The 20,400-nt window shown below is 43.5% G+C and overlaps 1 protein-coding gene across 2 annotated transcripts in view; it reads right to left on the minus strand.

The window, feature by feature from the left end:
• The window catches only part of Slc16a12 (solute carrier family 16, member 12), a 74,806-nt gene extending 54,721 nt beyond the window's left edge, over positions 1-20,085 (minus strand). The window contains 2 exon segments of one of the 2 annotated variants that reach the window (NM_001437574.1): positions 19,101-19,273; positions 19,845-20,085. The gene's annotated coding sequence lies outside the window, so the exon portion shown is untranslated. 2 annotated transcript variants of the gene reach the window in all.
• Between the last annotated feature and the right edge of the window lie 315 nt (positions 20,086-20,400).

The following is a 20,400-nucleotide window of genomic DNA, read 5'->3' on the forward strand; positions in this document are numbered from 1 at the left end:
TCCTAAATTTACATAGCAACTAGACTACTTGTCATAGGTAGTGAGTTAAAAACAACCCAGAGGCCAGTCAGGTCTAGAAACATGTGTTTCTCCACATGTGAGACTATAAACCCACACGTTTTGAAAATATCCTTAAGTCAACGGGCTGGAGGTGTAGTTCAGTGGCAAAATTCTTTCCTAGTATGCAGAGGGAGATGCAAAGACAGGAAGGAGGAGAAAGAAAAGGAAGGCAGGGGTGGGGAAGATGGATGGAGATCAAATAATATCAAAAAAGCTCTAATATACCTAACTTATGAAATAGCATGGCTTAGTTTAGACTACCTCATACTCAGAATGTTTAGCCTACAGCTGGGCAAAATAATCTAGCGATTCAGCCTACTTCATAATCAAGTGTTCAATGTCGCCTATGTACATATATATAGGTACTGTGCGTGTCAGTAACAGAAACCCAGCACACAGTGGAGTACGGTTTACTCTCCCTCATGATCAGGTGGCTGACTGAGAGCTGTGTCTCACTGTCTAGAGAAAGAATATCTTACTGAATATTGCTAGCCTAGAACAAGAATAAAATTCAAAATTTGAACCTATGGCTTGTACCAAATATATATCACTTTAACAAAATTTCAAAGTTTAAAAATAGTCATAAGTTGTCTTAATTTATTTTCTGTTGCTGTGTCAAAACACTCTGACAAAAACAACTTAAGGGAGAAAGGGTTTGGTTCAGCTCACAATTCTAAGTTACAGTCCATTCTGGTGGAGAAACCAAAGCAACAGGATCTTAAAGTAGATGATCACGTTGTGTCCACAGTTGGAAGAGGGTGATGAGTGCAGGGCAGTGCTCAGCTCACCAGAACCAGGCTGGTAAGGATCTCCTGCTTAGGGAATGGTGCCACCTACAGTGGCTGGTCTTCCTATTCTAATTAACATAATCAAGACAATCTCCCCCTGATGAGCTGAGAGGCCCATCTCTCAGGTGATTTTAGATTTTGCAAGTTTTCAAATATCATTAACCATCACATAAGTCAAACATTTTCATAAGTTTCAAACAGTTTCATAAGTTCAAGACCCTCTGAAACTGATGGGCAAGACTACACAGTAAGATTGGCAAGAATGCTGTCAATGGCGTTTACACTGTCTTCACCACATCTGAATCACTAAGACCTGTGCTAGCCAGGACTACTGTAAAGGGAAGGAACAGGATGACCGAGAAAAGTCGTGGAGCTGGATAAGCCACTGTGTCAGAAAGCTGGAAGCAAGCAAAGGAGGAGACAGAGAGCCAAACCCTACAGGTATCAGTCACTTCTGCATGGAAAGGCTGAGAAATCTGAACCCAGAGAAGAAATACTGAGGAGAAAAAAAGCAGAGGCATTGTTGCTTAGGTGTAAAATGATGAAAAAACACAGACAAACATGACGTCTCCATTCCAATACTGAACTGATTTTCTTTATCAACTCCTTTCCTGAAACCAGTCATCAGCTCTCACTTCCTCCTTTATCTGAACAAAAGCATCATGGGCACCATGCCACACAATTCCTCACAGCCTAGGCTCAGGGAGCTTCACACTCGTGGTCCTCAGAGCCAGCCAGAATTATATCTCAACCACAGTAACAAAAGCAAACACACATTCCAGAAAATGACATGGAAGATTGATTAAAATGGTAAATATTATAGAGTCAATTAACTGGTTATAAAATAACCTGATACTTGGTCTGTCAAACTCCCTAGGGAAAAAAAATAAAACAAAACTTTCTAATCCCCCTGCTCAGCCTACACATGATCTAGCCTAGTGGCTACAAGAAAATCTGAATTATATTATTAATGGGACAGTCTTTACTCTTTTCAAGGTAGTAATTAGCACCATGAAAATATTTGCTGTGCCCTTTTCCCCTTCAAATCGCTGTATCATGGGCACTGTTCCCGCTGAGACAAGCATTTGCTGTGGGCTTTAAAACTTATTGGAAAACTACAGAGCAGGCAGTTTCACATAACAGGAAGCACGCTTCCCTTCCTCTTAAGGTCAGCTAAGGTGACCTGACAAGTCTTAGTCAAAGAACAAACAGGAGAGGAGAGGTCTTCTTCGTGCTGAAGATAGAGAAGCAGTGGAGGTGTGCAAGGCAGCAGAGAGGCAGGTGTGGTGAGCTGATCTGCGTGTCAATGGTCTAATCTACTGCCAGGGAGCCCTGGCTCTGCTTCGCTGATCAGAGAAGCACATGGCAGCCGGTCCTCAAGTACCGGGGCATCTGAGGCTAGCCTTAACATGCTCAAAGTCGAGCAGCATAAATAAGATGCAGGCTGGGCCATGTGAAAGTGGTCCTGTTAGAGCAAAGGGGAATGACCAACCCAAATGTCTATTGACAGGTGAATGGGTGGACAGAATGTGTTCTCTACACACCATGTGCCCAGCTTTAAAGAGAAGGAAATGCTGGCATGATGCTTCAAAACAAATGAAGTGCAGAGGATGAGGCTAAGTGGAAAATGCTGCATGATTCCAGGGAGGAGGTGTGTCTGGAACAGTCAAAGTCGTACATACAGGAAGTAAAACAGAGGTAGCCAGAAGCTGTGGGGTGGGGGTAGGGAGAATGGAATGGGGCCAGTGTGTGGAGTTTCAGTTTTAAAACATAAAAAGACTCTAGAGGTGGATGCTGATAAGGAATACGTAAGAGTCTGAATCTGCTCTTGACATAATAAGAAAACTATACTTGGTCCCTGTCCTGGTTTCCTGGCACACCGCTATTAAAACACTTAAAATTTTAAGAAAACAAAGATCTTGGAAACCATAAGTTCTTGCATGCTAATGAAGTGACTGTTGGTTGGGGATCCCTGGGAGGCCTCCAAATGAAACTGGTTGCCAGAAGAATTAGCCATGTGATTGGAAGTTTGCTATATGCTTTGACACTCCACCCTTAACCTTGGAAAGAGAGAGTCTGAAGAATGACTTAACGATCAGAGACTAATGATTCAATTGGCCTGCCTAAGTAATAATCATGCCTCTATAACACTGTAGAAAGACAGCATCCAAGGAGGAGAAGACACAAAAGCGCATCCACACACCAGTAGAATGTGCTACCCCACATCTCCCCGGGACATGGCTGCTCTTCCTGAGCTCCTGACTACACCCTACCCTAGCTTTTCAAATGGATCCTCTACTGTATCCTTCGGAGTGAACTCTTCACATAGTCAAAAGTTCTGTGACAAGTCCTGTGGCTTGTTCTAGCACACAAGCAAAGGCAAGACTCTTTGGACTCTCTGATTTGCAGCCAGACTGCTCAAAGCATAGGTACCAAGCTGAACGCAAAGGAAGGGCATACATCCCTTGTGTAGCAGTTTCCTCTGAGTTTAACATTTCCATCTTGGAGGGAAACTGAAGATACCAGATGATACAAAGGAAGTGAAACAAAAGGATGTTCTCATGGGAGGCAAAGTTTTCCATTCTGCTGGGAAGCTTGTTAAGCTCTGGAAGTAAACAACTCAAGGGTTTTAGGAAATCCATGAAACTAACCAGATTCACTAGACTCCTTCTTCCGGTATATAAACTATAAAGACTGCTGCCATACTCTCAGGTAGACTGAAATGCCTAGAAGAGACCAATGGAGACACCTGAAAGAAGCAAAATATCGATCAAGCTACCTGGGTGGGTGGGTTGTGGTGGTGGTGGTCAGCGACCAGCCAAGCTGCCTGGAAGATACTCAGACCAACTGGACTACTTGGAAAGGATGCTTCAAACTGTTGAACCCCTGCAGGCTGTACATTATGATGCAGGTTTCCAGCTTTTATGAACTGTTGTCACTCATGCTATGTTGGGCTTTTGGTGAAGCAACTGTCTGAGTCATTTCTGCTCCTGTTCGAAACCCTTCTACCTATTATTCTGTAAGTAACAGCCCCCTAAAATAAATACTCATTGCTTCACTAATGTGGGCTTTGATGGTATCTGTACTTTGATTTGTGTTGTTTTCCTCTATGGGGTGAGTAGACTCTTGATCCCATCTCCCCAGGATAACGCCATACGACGACAGTGGATATGTGTTAACCTGTGGGGCTGAGAACTTGCTCTGTGGGCACCTTTACGTAGAGTTAGAAAGTATTGTAGGATTCTTGTAGGCAGGTACAGGAACTCCTTTGAGTTTAGAAATCTGCCAACAAGGCCTTTCACCAAAATCAGTCCCCTGGCTCTGGATCAGAAGCATGATTTCCCAATCTTTCCTTTATGAATAAATTATGATAAATCTGATTTTAAAAGTAGACCATCAGAAGACTCTGGTCTTCAGATAAACTGGACTAGATCCCAAGAGGAAGATAGGATCCAGATGCTATGACTTGTCTCTAAAAGGTTCATGTGCTAAGAACTTGGAAAATTGTGCTACAGTATTGGCAGTTGGTGCCATTATAATATGAAACCTGGTGGAAGATAATTAGGTCACAACCTTCATAAGGGGTTAATTCTCATGTCATGGGAGTTGATTAAGTCCCAAAAACTACATTAGTTATCATAGAAGAGGTTTGTATAAGATAAGGCCGCCCATGCACTTTTCAATCTCCTTCTTCTTCTTGCCTTTCTGCTCTGTTGTACTGCAGCCTGAGGTATCCTTTCCTGAGGTAACCTGGGTAACATAACCCAATGGTATGCCACTTCCCTTATAAATCTTCCAGTTCTGAGTATTTTGTTACAGTAACAACAAAAGATCTGGAGGTTAGAGCATGGCTGGTCACAGAAATCCTAAAGAACAGGGTTTGTTTGACATTCACTAAAGGACACTGTGATGGTTTGTATATGCTTGACCAAGGTAAGTGGCATTATTAGGAGATGTGGCCTTGTTGCAGTAGGTGTGTCACTGTGGGCTTAGGCTTAAGACCCTCCTCCTAGCTGCCTGGAAGCCAGTATTCTGCTAGCAGCCTTCAAATGAAGATGTAGAACTCTCAGCCCCTCCTGCACTATGCCTGCCTAGATGCTGCCATGACCCTGCCTCAATGATACTGGACTGAACCTCTGAACCTGTAAGCCAGCCCTAATTAAATGTTGTCCTTATAAGAGTTGCCTTGGTCATAGTGTCTGTTCGCAGCAGTAAAACCCTAAGACAGAAATCTCAGAATTGGCATCTTTGGATAGAGCCTGAGATCTACACTTCTGACAAGTGCCAAGAGAGGCCTCTGTTGGTCCAAGGGCTACACACATGCCGGAGCAGGCACCCTCAGGATGGGCGAAGAAGGGGTTGGGGATTTAGCTCAGTGGTAGAGCGCTTGCCTAGGAAGCGCAAGGCCCTGGGTTCGGTCCCCAGCTCCGAAAAAAAGAACCAAAAAAAAAAAAAAAAAAAAGACTGTCTGACACACAGTTAGCAATAAGGATGGGCGAAGAAGAGGGATTCTCATCAGGGCTTTCAGCAGCTCGTGTTTCTAAGGGAGGTTTGAGGGAAATGTGTGGAAATTGAGACCATTTAGCCAGAAAGGTAAAGAAGCACTGGGGCAAGCATCACTAAGGTCAAAGAATTAAAAAGTGACCCCTCAGAAGGACTGCAGCTCTAGCTGTCTGCTCAGGCAGTCACAAAAAAGCACCAGAGGTGGTGACTCAAGTGGCAGATCTTACTCTCTATCATTCTGGAGGTTGAGGGGAGAAGTGTGAATCAGAGACCAGCACAGAGGCTCTGGTTAGAGCTCTCATCTTAGCTTGCCTTCTCTATATGCTCCTGTCTCCTCAGTGAATGCACTTGCTCAGTGAGAAGCGATATTTCTCCCTCCCCCCTCATAAGGGCATTAATCTTAGTTTAGACTCTCTACTCCATGGCCTTGTCTAAACTGAGTCACTTCCAAAAGCCACCTCCCAACAACTCCAAATACCATTACATTGTGAAGGGGTAAACAAAAGTGCAGGAAAACATTGGCCTGCATCAACTCAGCACAAGACCCAACCAGCCAAAGCCAGACGGAATCACTGGTCCTCAAGTTCCACATCAGTAAGTAAAACTAAGTTGTTCTTGTGACTCTATTTTTTTTAAACTCACAAAAGGAAATCACTCAGCTTTGATATGTAAAAAAAGAAGTAATTCTGAGCCAAGTACAGAGGCATGCATGTTTGTAGTCCCAATATTTGGTCATACACGCAGGGGGAACTTGAGTTTGGACCCAGCCTGGAAATCAAAGCAAGATGTCTGCAAAAAGAGTCAGGGACAGAACCATACCTTGGTGATTGATAAGCCTGTGAGGGTTTGACCCTGGACTCAAATCAATAAGCAAACACGTGCAGGTGTAACATTCAAACAACCACATTGCACTTGGCTCTGGTTCTGCTTTCTATAGAAAGCCATCCTCAGTGGCTGGTTCAACCGACCGCACATTCTGTTTTATGGAATGAGATTCTGTCTGACTCTAGAGTCCCAGACAAAGCCGATTAAGATGGATTCACCTAAATGTGTTGTCAGTTTTACTTTTGATACTGGGTAGGATTTAAACACAAGTTTCTGGAGAAACGTTGTAATAGTGCCCCTCCCCCGAGCTTTGTGGAGATGTAAAGACATACACTAGGTATTTGGCCCAATAGAAGCTTGGCAGTGATTCCAAGGAATCGGGGCACATGGGTACCCAAAGGCCATTCCTGTAGCGTATATAATTTCCGTGCTTCTCATCTCTCTATGGTGGGAAGTCCCCCACACTAAGGAGTGAGTCTTCGGCTGGCAGAATGCATGCATTCCAAGCGCATATCTCAAAAAGCTCTTGGCATAGGAGCCCAAGTGACAAATATCCGCACCCTTACTACAGATTTGCTAGAAACATGAAAACCTTCCAGGGCATGGAAGACTGAAGTAGGAATACCAGAGACAGCTAGTCCATATGAGCCACCTCTCTGAACACTGTTTAACGTGACCTCCCTCTACAGCCCAGCAGAATTCCCATTCACTGAAGAAGACAAATAAAACCACCTATACTTTTTGTCCCCAATTTCCTACAAGGAGCTCATAGAAGTGTACTGCGTGTAGGTCCACACCCCTAAGTTTATTGTGTTGATCCTACCAGTACCCTGTTGTAGAAAGCCCCGCCCGGGCACTTTAGACTTTAAACTTCCTTAGATTCCATTCTCTACTTGCGTAGAACAGAGTCATAAAGCACAGTGTTTCTTTGCCACCTCCCCATGTCCCGGTTATGCTTTGTGGTCCATGTCACTGTGCCCCTTCTTGGCAGGTGTGGCCCCATGCCTTTTCTTTTGCCATATCTGACGCATTGGGTATTTAAAAGATGAGTGGTGTCACACTATATGCGTTGTGGCCCCCAAGTATGATTTTTATAAAAAAATCTATTTAGGGAGCTGTAGAGATAACTCAGGAAATAAAGTGCTTGCCTGTGAGTACCAGGGACCAAGCTGGGTCCCTAGAACTCACATTTTAATCAACAAAAAGCTAGCAGTGGGGAGGAGGAAATAGTTCATTCCTGATTCTCACTGGCTAACCCACTTCACCATCCCCAGGACATGAGAGGTCCTGTCTCAAAAAGCAAGGTAGAGATCTTTGAGGAAAGACAGTTGAGGCTGCCCTCTGGCCTCACAAGCATGTGCACTCAGTTACCTAGGAATAGTGGCAGGACCTATATGGCTGATTTTCCATTGTAAGAAAACTTTGTCATCAACATTTCTTGAGGTGGGGATATAGGAAGAATTAGTGAGGCACACCAGGAAGTGCTGAAGGGATTATATGGGATGTCAAGTCATGCAAATGAAAGTTTTAGCCCCCACCACAGCTCCAAAACAAATATCCTGGATACATACTAGGTTAGCAAAAAACTTGGAATCTCCCCACTTCCCTTTTCCCATCAAATTACTCACAAATGGTTTCAGAATATAGCAAGTGACCCAGCGTGAGAGCCAAGGCAATGAATGAAAAGCAGATGTGTCTGTGAGGCAGGCCTCCGGGGAGTCTGCGATCATAGGCCCAGAGCCCCAGAAGGAACTCACACTAAAGGAAGGGTGAGTCAAGACACAATTTTAGCTTCTCCCTAGAATTTGAAAGATTAATGGTAAGAAGTGGATATGGACCATATTTTCTTAAAGTCTAGAGCACACTGAGCCATTAAAAAACCCACAAAACATTTTTTATTATAAAAACAAGGGAGATGAGAGGTAGATTATATAGTATCAGAATAATTCAACTTTTCAGTAATATAAAAACATGAACATGAAAAAAGCATAGTTCAACCACGACACTATTAATGTATGGTTTTCATCAGTTAAAGTCACTTGTGCACCAAATGGTCATCTAGACGGAAGGAAAACAGGTAAGACCTTTGGCCTAGTTATTGTTTCAGAAAGACAATCTTAAGAATATAAACCAAATATAGAGCCGATTCCTATTGCAATGTCACTTAAAGCAATCTGCAACAACAAACCAGCTGTTCTTCATTTCCTAACTTCATACCTCATTGATGGCTCCTCTGTCACTAAGTCTCAGTTACAAGTGACGTCTTTATAAAGTTCAAAAAGGAGAGAACCCACCCACAAAGGACGGTAAGGACACAAGTCCTCAACCCTAGACATAGAGGCAGCAAAGGAGTCCTGAGAGCAAGAGAAATAGCCTTCTCCAGAGAAGAGTCATCAGTTGGGTATCCAGTACCAAATGGTCAACCCAGAAAAAAAACAATACAAATACTGTTATGTGGGCAGAAAAGGTCATGTTTACATACTAGGTATATATATAGAGGCAGGAAAAGGAAAGGAGGAAAAACAAATGATGTGATTATAGTCTCAAAAATTAAAAAATTATTAAAAAATGAACAGGCAAATATTTAACCAATTTTAAATCTCTCTTCTACTACAAAAGCATTGACATGGAAAAGTTCATATTTGAGGAGATTAAAGGAACAAAGCCAAGAAAAGCATCAAGTGTTTTAAAAGCATTCACACTAATTCCCTCTCACATACACATGTAGACACACATACAAACACAGACTCATACACATTCACTCCATACATACCCACATATATTGCTCACATGGAACATACACACAAATACATACAGACACACAAACATACACACACATACACAAATATATACACACTCAGAGAGAGACATACACACACATACACATGGTTGACAAGCCCAGACTTTCTCCTGGATTTCCTGACACCTGAGGGAATGGAAAGTAGGCCAAGCCCAGGTGTATACTATTTTCATCCCTAAACATCCCATTGACAAATTTTCTGTTCATGTCACTCAGGCAGATGTCAGACCCGGTCCACAGTCTGTACCTATATGTCTTCTCCACAGCCACTCATGTGGGATGGCTCACAGTTAGCTCAAACTTAACTCTAATATATCAGAATCCCTGAGAAGAGCAGAAAGGGAAACTGTAGTATGTCCAGCTGTACAAATGAAACACATACTTCTGATTTCCCACCACACGGCTAACTATAGAAGCGGAGGACACCACACTGCGTGACACTGAAGCTTCTGGCCCTTCTCCCATGACCCCTGTCTCCACATGTCATAACAGCCCCACAGCTGGAAATTAGATGGTCTTCAGCTGCCTCTCTCTACCCAGAGAGCATCATGTTGCACATTTTCAGGAGAAAAAAAAAGTATGGCGAAGAGAAAAGACAGGAGATTTCGTCAGAATATAATCTCTTAGAATAACGATGTTTGACTAAAGCACCCCAAGTTACTCGTGCAATGTGTTGCTTTGTCAAGTCAATACTTCCAGATCTTCAAAGATTAGAGGCCAAGATGCAAGTTACTGAACTGTTCAACGAGAGACTCGCTAATCTGTCCATCCTTCCTGAGAGCTATACATGACTGAACTACAGCATTCCTCAGTCCAGACCGTCCTTGAGGGTTACCAAGAATCATCCTTCAATGACAGAAAGACTCCAGTTATCATCCGTCCTATATCTCTGAAGTCACAACTTAGCCGTGTCCCACAAGCTTTATCTGCAGACTGTCCCAGGTGTGTATTTGTAAGTCGTACTATTGACCAATTGTCACAGACAACAACCCTTCTGAAATCTAGGATTGTGAGCATGGAGTATCCCTCTCAGACCTTTCATTCTCAGCTTTCAAGCTAGGTAATTCCCACTGTATTTGAGTTTCAACTTGCTTAAGTTCATAAATCCCTTCCTCACCACTCTTTTACCCATCCAACTAGCTGGCCCTGTTCTCCCTTTTGTCTCCTTAAAGCAGTGGTTCTCAATGTTCATAATGCTGCAACTTGTTAATACGGTTCCTCTCCCACTACCATAAGTCATTTTCTTCCCTTCTGGAGCCTAGCCTCTTTCGTAGCTGTACACAGCCTCTCCCTGCCCTGTCACCCTCCCACCTCTATAGAACAGTCTTCGTTTTCTGCCTCCCCTAAATGCCACTCAAGCTGGTTTGGCTTTACTACCAATGACCCTTCATATCCACTGGTTAATCTGTATTCTTTACCAGTTGGCATTTCTGTAGTGACGCACCTGTCTTTCTACGTTTTGAAACTGCTCTCCTGGATTCCATGACAGGAGTCTCTCCTATTTATCCTTCCTCCTTACAGAGTCATGCTTCTCCCTTTCTTGTGCTGAAGTCTCTTCTTCTGACCACTCATGATATGTTATTTTATTTATTCAACAGAGATATTTAACATTTAGCCATAAGTCAAGGAACTAAGTCTGTTTTCTGTTGTGGTAAGACAGTGTCACAGACTAAGAGAGTTATAAAGAAAAGAAGTCTTATTTGACGCACAGCTTTGGTCTAAGGTCAGAGAACTTCATTTGGTGATGGCTTCCTTGGTGGCAAAGCCCTAAAGGAGTTAAAAGTGTCATATGATAAAGATGAAATATGGTAAGAGACATAGATGAATTATATAGCAGACCCATCCTAGAGATGACCTTTGCATCCATTAATTTATTAATTACATGATAGACTGACCACTTCATAAAGGCAGAATGCTAACACCTCCTAGAGATCCAATGTGGTCCACTCCTTTGTATCTCATAAGAGGAACGACTTCTGCATTGGTTTTCAGGACAAGCCATATTCAAGCCATTGCACATACCATGGCAGTTAATAAAGCTGGTTAAGTAGGAACCACCACGGAAATTATCCATAGGATGACACTATTCATTACATAGACATGGCACATATCTACAAAAAATTCCCTCCAAAGTTCTACAGTGACAGTATGAATAAGATAAGTTCTCTGCACCCTGTCTTGGTCCAGTGGGAAGAGTCAACATATGGCCAGACTGAGAACTTTCTTTAAAGTATAATGGCCAGGACATGGCTAGGTGCATTAGCGACACAGCCTTGCTATTTTCTTCTGTTCTCTCTTGCAATTTCCCCAGCTAATCACAACCAGGCATGTGATTTCAACCGACTGTATTAGTACATGGTGCTCAAAATTTGGCTTCCTTGCTCAGAATATCAAGCTGTCTGTTGTTGTCTCTACTAAATGCCCTGCAGAACACTGAGCACCAAGAATATAAAGAGAAGTGTTACTATCAATCATTAACCTTAGTGAAACAAAAAATGTATTCTTGGTTGTATGGTTCTTTTGTTTTGTTTTTGCTGTTGTTCTTTGTTTCCTTTTGGTACTGAGAATCAAAGCCTCCACACTCGCTGGGCAAGCATTCTGCCACTGAGCACACCCCTAGCACCATGGTTAGTTCTAAGTAGCTCCATTAGCAAGATTTTGACTGTTGTTTGTTGTCCATATTCCAGGTTCTATGTTAATCAGCTCACCACATTTTCTCAAAGATGTAAAACCTAAGAACAAGCACAATCTAAAATTAACTGATCGTTTAGTCACGCAGGACAGTATTTAAACTTCTCTCCTATAAGAGCCCAGTATATCTTGCTTACATAAAAGTCCTCTATTTCGAAAACCTATTTTGATGCAGTCAAATAAAAGAGGAGGTATGCAGAGATAAGTTTGACCAATCAGGTTTACAACTCAGTCAGTTTAAAGAAATAGATGACAAAAGCCAGGCACAGTGACAGACACCCGTTATGCTGGCACTAAGAAAATCAAGGCTTGAGTCAGAAGTTAGAGCCTAGCCTGGGCTATCCAGTGACTTGGCAAGCAGCCTTAGTGTAAATCCCTGTAAAAGAGCAAAAAGGAAGGGGAGGGAAGGAAAGGAGGAGGAAGAAATACCTTAAAGATATTTTAGAGGAAGCAATTATTACAGAGACAAAGGTCAGGGTATTAGTCTCAAAATTATGCCTGTGTGAAAAACAATTACCAAAGCCACAAAAAGCAAGGCGGGCCAAGTAATTGATTGGTAAACTATGACTATGTAGCTTGGTGAGTACCATGGTTAAATGAGAATCGCCCCGCCAAAGGCCATGGATCCTCAGTATGACAATATTAAGAGGGTCAGAACCACCAGGAGGTAGACCTAATAGAAGGAAATAGGTCACTGGGAGCTCTTGGAAACGATTGATGCTGGTCTTGTCAGATGAGTTAGTTCAGAAAGAGTGGTCTAGCCTTCTCCCATAACCATTCTTCAGCATCCTGACAGTTCCCTATGAGACTTCTCCCTCTCACATGCAGTCTGACCATGATACCATCCACCATGACGCGATGCAGCCCAGCATAGCCTACCAGAGGTTGAACAAATAATTTCTACTGATCTTGGACATTCAGGCTCCAAAACCGTCACCTGAATAAACCCTTTTTTCTTTATAGGTCATCCAGCTTCAGCCATTTTGTAGCAATAGACAAACAGATTGGGATAGTTAATTTGTTGTTTGGATCTTATATAAAAATTAGCTTAGTGAATTCCACAGAAGAGGAAAATCCATTCCACCACTGAGCAAGGCTCTCCACATAATGGAAAGGGGCTATATAATAAAAAGAAAATGTTTTAAGTAAAAGAAAAATTTCACTTACGTTTTTTATCAGACGTTTTTAAAATGCTCCCCCAAAAGACAGGCTTACAAAATATCATAGCGGAGCTAGAGAGATAGCTCAGTGGTTAAGAGCACTGACTGCTCTTCCAGAGGTCCTGAGTTCAATTCCCAGCAACCACATGGTGGCTCACCACCATCTGCAATGGTCTCTTGATGCCCTATTCTGGTGTGATTGAAGACAGTTATAGTGTACTTATCTATAATAAAAAAATCTTTTTTTAAAAGAAAATATCATAGCAACTATTTGCTTCAATATTTTTTTGAAATAATGTAAAATTATTAAATATTTAGATCAATGATCAATGGCCATGGTTACACAGGAGTTTCATAAACTCCTGATGCCCTTACCTTCCCTACGTAATGGGAAGATTTGGGGATGGGGACATTCATATTTTTGTCCCTTCTGGTGATTTTAATGTATAGACAGCACTGAGTACCACTGGCATGGAGACTTGAATGGACACATGGATATAAAGGTGTCAAGAGTCAAACCAGAACAAACCATTGAGATACCAATTAATTACACCTGTGGCTTTGAATTCCCCATTTGTAAGAACTGAATCCTAACCATTAACACTGGATGTGATAGTTGTCTACCCGAGGTTCTCTTTCTTAAAGCCTTTTTTTTTTTTTTTTGTGAGAGCAAGTTTCTGAATCTTGGTGGGTTCCTCCGTGTGCCACTATATGACTCTTTTGAAATTCCAGATTTAGAGAGCTGAAATTGCTATTTTGAGAAATGCAGCTGGTTTTAATAGATAAATATGATCTCATGTCCATGGAAAACATTTCATCAAGTGAAACGGAGTTGCTGAAACAATACTAGTTTTTCCCCGAAATAAGCAGTTGCTCTCTCAGTTTGTAATAGGGCAGATAATCCAGGAAATGCTAAACCGCACTCAAAAATATATTGAAGAGTCTCAGCGTATGAAGGTTTGGGGTGGTGAGCTTTAAGGGTTGGCATAATTAACATATTATGCTGATGTTCTGTGTCCAAAGTGGAATAAGGGGTCATCACCCAGGGTTTGGAGGGAAATACACTGTTGACTTTTATAGTGATTTAGAAGTCTGAAGACTGGGTTCAGGGCTCCCATATAATCTTAAGTACATAATTCTGTATCCTTGAGAGGCCGATAAACAGGAAGGCGCATGCAGATGCCAAAACATGAGTTATTCTCGGAATATACAGAGAAAACTCAGAATCTGACACAACAGAAGCTCTCAAAGGAAGCAACCAGGCTAGAACTAAGTAGAAAAGCTGACATGATCCTTTCAGCTTCCTTTCCAGCTTTTGTGGGAGTGAAGGTAAATTAATTTGCCAGCCTTTGTGTATGGAGTCATGACTGGTGTTCTGTGTGCAGTTGGTTAAACCAAATTCACATTTCTTGTTTTTATTTCTTTAAAAAAAAATGAAGCGGAACCTTAAAGAAATTATAAAAGCAAAAGCAGCTGAGTACAAAGTCCTACATATTTTTACTCTGCTTCCGCTTCCCTATTATTTGATAGCTGACCACTCTATGTCTCAGTTGTAGAGTTTCATGTTGACTTGTTTAAACTTTGTGATATTTCATTGTATGTGTGTGTTCATGTATGTGCAGGTGCATATGTGTGGGGGTGTGGAGGTTAGAAGACAAGTTAGGGTGGCACTTCTCAGGTACCTTTGAATCCTTTTTAGACAAGTCTTTCACTGGTCTAGAACTCCCCCAGTATGAAGATCGGCTGGTGAGAGACGCCCAGTGGCCCAGCTACTTGTAACTCCCCAGCACTAGGACCGAAGGTGCAGCCTCTCACAGGCAGGGTGATTGACACCAGTTATGGGGATTTGTGTTGTAACACATGTTTGCAAACCAAGTGTTTTAACCAATCAAAATAATGTCAGATCATGTTTTAAACTCCAACTTCATCATCTTCCATTTTCACCTTCTCATGTCGCCAAAGATTGAGCCCAGAGCCTCAGTCACGCCAAGTCATGCCAAGCAACTGTTCTAACACTAAGCTGCATGCCTGACTCCACAGTAGCCATTTTGAAGTGTTCAGTCCATTAGCTTTAGTACAATCATAACCTCTGCAAGCAGCGTCACCATCAAGCTGCAAGGTGCAAGGCATCATCCTAAGGAACCCTGCACCATTTCCAGTCTCTGCCAGTACCCCACCCCCACCCCCACACACACCTCCATTCCTGGATTACAATCCCATTTTTAACTCATGAATTTGTTTCTCTGAACATCTGAAGTCATACCTGTGTGACCTCTTGTAACTTGCGTCTACTGTTTTCAAGGACTGTGCACTGATGCCTTGTTAGTTTGTCTGACCTTCTTGGACTGTTATAATTGTGTTGTTGATCAACCCCACACAAGGTCTATGAGTTAAAGGTTTGATCTCTAAAGTAATACTAATAGAAGGTGCCAGAATAATTGACAGGTAGGGTCTTATAGGGTATCCCTAGGTTACTAGAAATGTGTTTTGAGGAGCATTATGAAACTCTACCCATTCTTTATTTTTGCTTCTATACAGTGAACAGTTTCCTTTGCCGTGCACTCCCAGACAGCTGCCATGCGTGCCCACATTAAGACACACATCAGTGTGTATACTCCATCTTGAACTATAATCTCCAAAACTTGCAAACCAAAATAAACCTTTCTCTTTATAAGCTAATTTCCTCGGGTAGTACATTATAATAACTTGGAGGTGGTCATCCACCTTCTTTGGCTCCTACAATCTTTCTGCCCCTGCTTTTGCCTTTTCTGAGACATCCTATGGGTCTTTAGAGAAGAAGGGGCACAGTATAGATGTCCCATCTGGGGCTGAGTACTGCACAAGATCAAACTAACAAAATTTCAACAAGAAGGGGAGATGTGGGCATGAAGTCCAACTTCCATTTGGGGATCTATTGTTAATTGATAGCTGTCAAGAGATAGAGAATTGGCTTCCTTCAGTGGTGTGTCCCCAGGTTGACTACCCACCATTCCAACAAATGGAAGCATACTCAAGACTGTAATAGGCAGCACAAATTGAACTCCATAGATTAAGTGTGTGTGTGTGTGTGTGTGTGTGTGTGTGTGTGTGTACACAAAGGTGGGTATAGAATGGGTGGTAGATCTGGGAGAAGTTGGGAGAGGGGTGAATATAATCAAAATACAATGTATGAAATTCTCAAGTTAACTTTTTTCAAGTAGAAGGAAGACAGTGGGACTAAAGGCTAGTTCAGTCACTGGGTGTTTGCACAGCAGGCATGGCTTAGGGTTCAATCCTCAATGCTACCATAGAAATTGGAAACAAAGCTTAACTGTGCTATTAACCTTTCATGGAGCCACGGAGATGTATCCATGTACCTGTTAAGGTCTTCCCCAACCTTTAACACCTCACAGCCTACACACAGGCTCCTCCCTTTCCACTCTCAAGCTCTCTGCCTCTCATGGTAGCACTGATAGGCCTTTACTGTCTTTTCTTCAAAGCCAGACTGTAGCCCACTTCAGCCTTCAGCCGTGTATTCTGTCATTATAGCCCTTCCCACCACCAGTTACACAAGTTATTACTAAGTAGTCCAATAAGTTTCTATTAATTCAACAAATTAATGTGCTTGTGGAATAGTTGGTGGCATGCAACATTCTATCTGACGACAATAATTCACTCCCCCAGGACTATCTATGATGGAATAAATGTAAGTGAATTGAGAAAACAGTCAGGCATGGTGACACACACCTTTAATCCCTGCACTTGGGAGGCAACAGGCAGAATCTCTGTGAGTTTGAGGCTATCCCAGTCTATAGGCTAGCCAGGGTTACATAGTGAGACCATGTCTTAAAAAAAAAGGTAAGAGACAAGCAGTGTAGCAAACATTAGAAATCATGACCTTACCTAAGTATTTCATAAAGGTCACTTGAAATAGTGTCCTGTTAGATAATGAGATGTCCTAATATCCTTTGATGTAGGAGGAATTAAACATAGAAACAAGGGAGCTGGGGAGAAGGCTCAGTGTGTAAATCCCTTACCACTAAAACATGAGGCTCTTGAGTTGGGGTCCCCAACACCAAGTAAAAGCAGAATGTGACAGCACTTGTTGCTATTCCCGGTGATGGGCAGTGGAAACAGGAAGATGCCCTCGGCTTTCTGGCCAGTCAGTCTAGCCCAGAGAGTGAGCTCCAAGTCATGTGAGAAGACCTGCTTCAAGCAAATCAATCAATCACTCAGTCAATCAATCGATCAGGTAGAGAGTGAGAAAGGCATTCCAATACCACCAACCTCTGGCCTCTGCTCACAGATGCATGGGTAAGCTCACCTGTGCAGGCTTAAACCCTCTAAACACGCGCGCGGACACACACACACACACACACACACACACACACACACACACACACACACAGAGAGAGAGAGAGAGAGAGAGAGAGAGAGAGAGAGAGGAGGTACATAAAACAGGGAATCTTTATTGTGCTCAAATCCTCCAACATCTTCAACTGTAATTTGATTTTTCTCACTTAAATCATTACCAGAGCAATGGGTGAGTTTTTAGGTAGGTGTGAAAGGTGCTCAGTCACAAGAAAATACCCTCCAGTTTGATACCTTTTAAAATAACCAAAGGATTAAGTGAAGAATGAAAAGACATCCCAAACACTGCACTGACCACTTTTGTTTTCCGACGTGGCTTTATATGACCAAAACACTGCCAAGTCCATTTAGATCATTTCGGTAAGTCACTATTAACAACAACAGACATGCCTAAGCTTGCAAACTCTGCTGTTTGAAGAAAATACAGCTGAGAGAATGAGAGAATGTTAAATCTGGAATGTGTGTAATTCAAAGAGAAAAATTACCATGGTGACAGGTTTACCAATAAGTCACATGACCGTATAGCCAAGTCAGTTCATGAACGCCCAAAGTTGTTCGTTTCCCATGATTATAAGACCAGCATGATGACTTGATCTGAAGACAGAACACTGGCATTCGCTTCCCTTCTGAATATAAAACTGAAATTCTCTTCCACCCGGCTAACAGAATCATTTTTGATTAATGAGTTTCAAGTTGAGCTTTCAGGGCCAAAGTCCTTCGTTTTGTTCACTAACACCTACCAAATGCTCAGAAAAGCACCGAGCATACATTTGGCACTCAATAACTGTTACACTGAATTAAATTGGGAAAAAAAATGTATGCAATATGCTGCAGTGGTATTAACTAAGTCAGTCCACAGTTTTAAAATTTAAGCCATGACTTCTGTTCCGGATCACTGAGTTACTCATGACAAACCTCCAGGCCACGTTTCTTGCAACAGCTCAGCTCGGCGTTGCAAATCACTCAGTTCATGTCTTCATCACTAGCTACTTATCACCAGAGGGAGCCCAGAATCAGGACTCCGAGATCCAGTAGAAGAACCTTCCTCCAACTCACCCTTGACCTTTCTGGGAGTTTATTTGGGAAGTATCAGTATGTTCATCTTGATATGGGAAGAATTTTAAACATTACTTAAACAGGAGGATCCTTCCTTGCTTCCTTCCTTCTTTCTGTCCACTTGTCTCTCTTCCGGTCATCCTTTCTTTCCTTTTGTTTTTGTTTGTTTGTTTTTGTTTTGTTTGTTTCTTGTTTTGTGAGATAGGGTCTTCCAATGTAGCCTTTACTAGCCTGATAGTCGCTCTGTAGCTCAGACTGACTTTGAACTCCCAAGAATCCTCTGCCTCCGTCTCTGACATGCTGGAATCACAGCTGTGTACCCTCATACCAGCTTGACCCACCTCTAACACCAACACAACAAAGGCGGTTTGACTGAATCAACCTCTCATCTAGTTCAGAACTCTCACAGGTTAAAAGCAGATGAGAATAAAAACAAGGTTAGGAAAGTTATATGCTTGGGCCATTCTAGCCATGTGGTGCCAGGAGTTGTTAAAATGCATAGAGGCAAAATGCCCTGAACACTGACCAGGAAGACAGAGAGGAAGCCTGACTTCAACATTGGTCCTGTCTTCATTTAAAGATATGAGTTTTGACAGTCCTCTGGGCTTCCCAAGCTATTCCGCTTAGGGGTTTGAATATGGTGGATTCTCTTAAAACTCCTTTCAATTCTAAGATCCTGTGAGTGATAAGGGATTGAGTCCAGTCACTCAGTAACTGATTCCACCAACGCTCATACTTTCTACAGTCAGAGGCCTGGCATCACGGGTGCCTAGCATGCCATAAACTGTAGTTTACTGTGACTTTTCCGGGGAAGGCAAATTACACAGTCAGCAGCTGCAGATTTCAAAAGGTAGTGAGTTCGGATACCTGTAGCCACGGGGTCTTCCTGAACTTGGCAAGCCTGAAGATTTTTCCTTCTGGACTAGGTCAGCAGAGCCGCTGGAATTGCCCACATAGCTCTCAGCAAAGCTGGGAAGAACGAACCAGCGTCCAGACAAAACGCGAGCGAGTGGTTCGGAACGCTGAATCATCAGCTTGCACTAAACATACATACGGGATTGCTTTAGGGTAAGGAGCGACTGGAGAAATTAAGTTGAATTCATTTCAAACGGGAAGGCTAGTGTGCTCTGAAGAGACCACATAAGGATAACACGCGTTTGGGGGAGTAAGAGAGGGTTAAAAGGCAAGAACTCGGACAACCCAGGGGGAAAGGCAGGCATGTGTCTTGCTTGGGAAATGTGCATCTGGAAACCGCAGGACACAGATCAAAGCCACTCTCTCCAGCCACCTGCCCAGAAACCCAGCCAGACACCTCAGGACACAGGACATGTGGGCACGTGTTTCCATTCTAAACCCAACAGGTGGCCAGACTTAGGGTCTAGACAGGGCTGTGCGCAGGGATAGATGTAGAATGGAGCGCCTGGGTCCCTCCCGAGGTCTAGATTCAGCTCTGCCGCCCTACTGGATGCCTTGCCACCTGTATCACGGAGTTGTACAGGACAGGAGCCAAGCTTTCTGCACCGGGACAGCGCCGGAACCCCGCGAGCGAGCGCTCCACAGTCCTCTCTCCGGTCCCCGCCCGCCTGCATCCCAGGGCCCATGGGTCCTCACCTCGCGGGGACAGCTGCAGAGCTGGCGACGGTGAGCCCACATGCCCCCTGCACGGCGGCCCCTTCCCACGGCCCCTGGAGTCCGGTCCGGCCGAGGGGCGGGGTGCGCACGGGGCGGAGGCGCCGTAGGGGCCGGGGCCACAGGCAGAGCCCGCCGGACACTGTCACTGAGGAGATCCCACCGCCCCGCCCCGGAGAACCAAGGCTCTCAGTGACGCCAGCCCCGAGGGTGACTCTGCCCTGCTGCCAGACTGGCCTTGTCCCCGGATCCGCTCTGCGCTGGGGGCTCGGCCACGGAGGAGGGGCGCCTCCAGGTTATGTAATGCTCCGGCCCGGCCGGCCCGCCGAGTCACGAGCCAGCCCACTAGGGACTTGCAGGGCTCTCTCTGGAACAGCCCTGTGTGCCTGGGACCTACACTAAAGGAGTGCCTGGGTGTTCTCCAGAAGACTATGTCCCTGAATGGTCAGAGAGTAGAAGCTGTTCAAAGTCTCCTGCACCGGCATCTGGCAAGGACCAGGACCCTGGTCAGACCACTGCACACATCAATCAGTCCTAA

The sequence above is a fragment of the Rattus norvegicus genome, chromosome 1, assembly GCF_021556685.1.
Source record: "Rattus norvegicus strain SHRSP/BbbUtx chromosome 1, alternate assembly SHRSP_T2T, whole genome shotgun sequence".
Taxonomy (NCBI): Eukaryota; Metazoa; Chordata; class Mammalia; order Rodentia; family Muridae; genus Rattus; species Rattus norvegicus.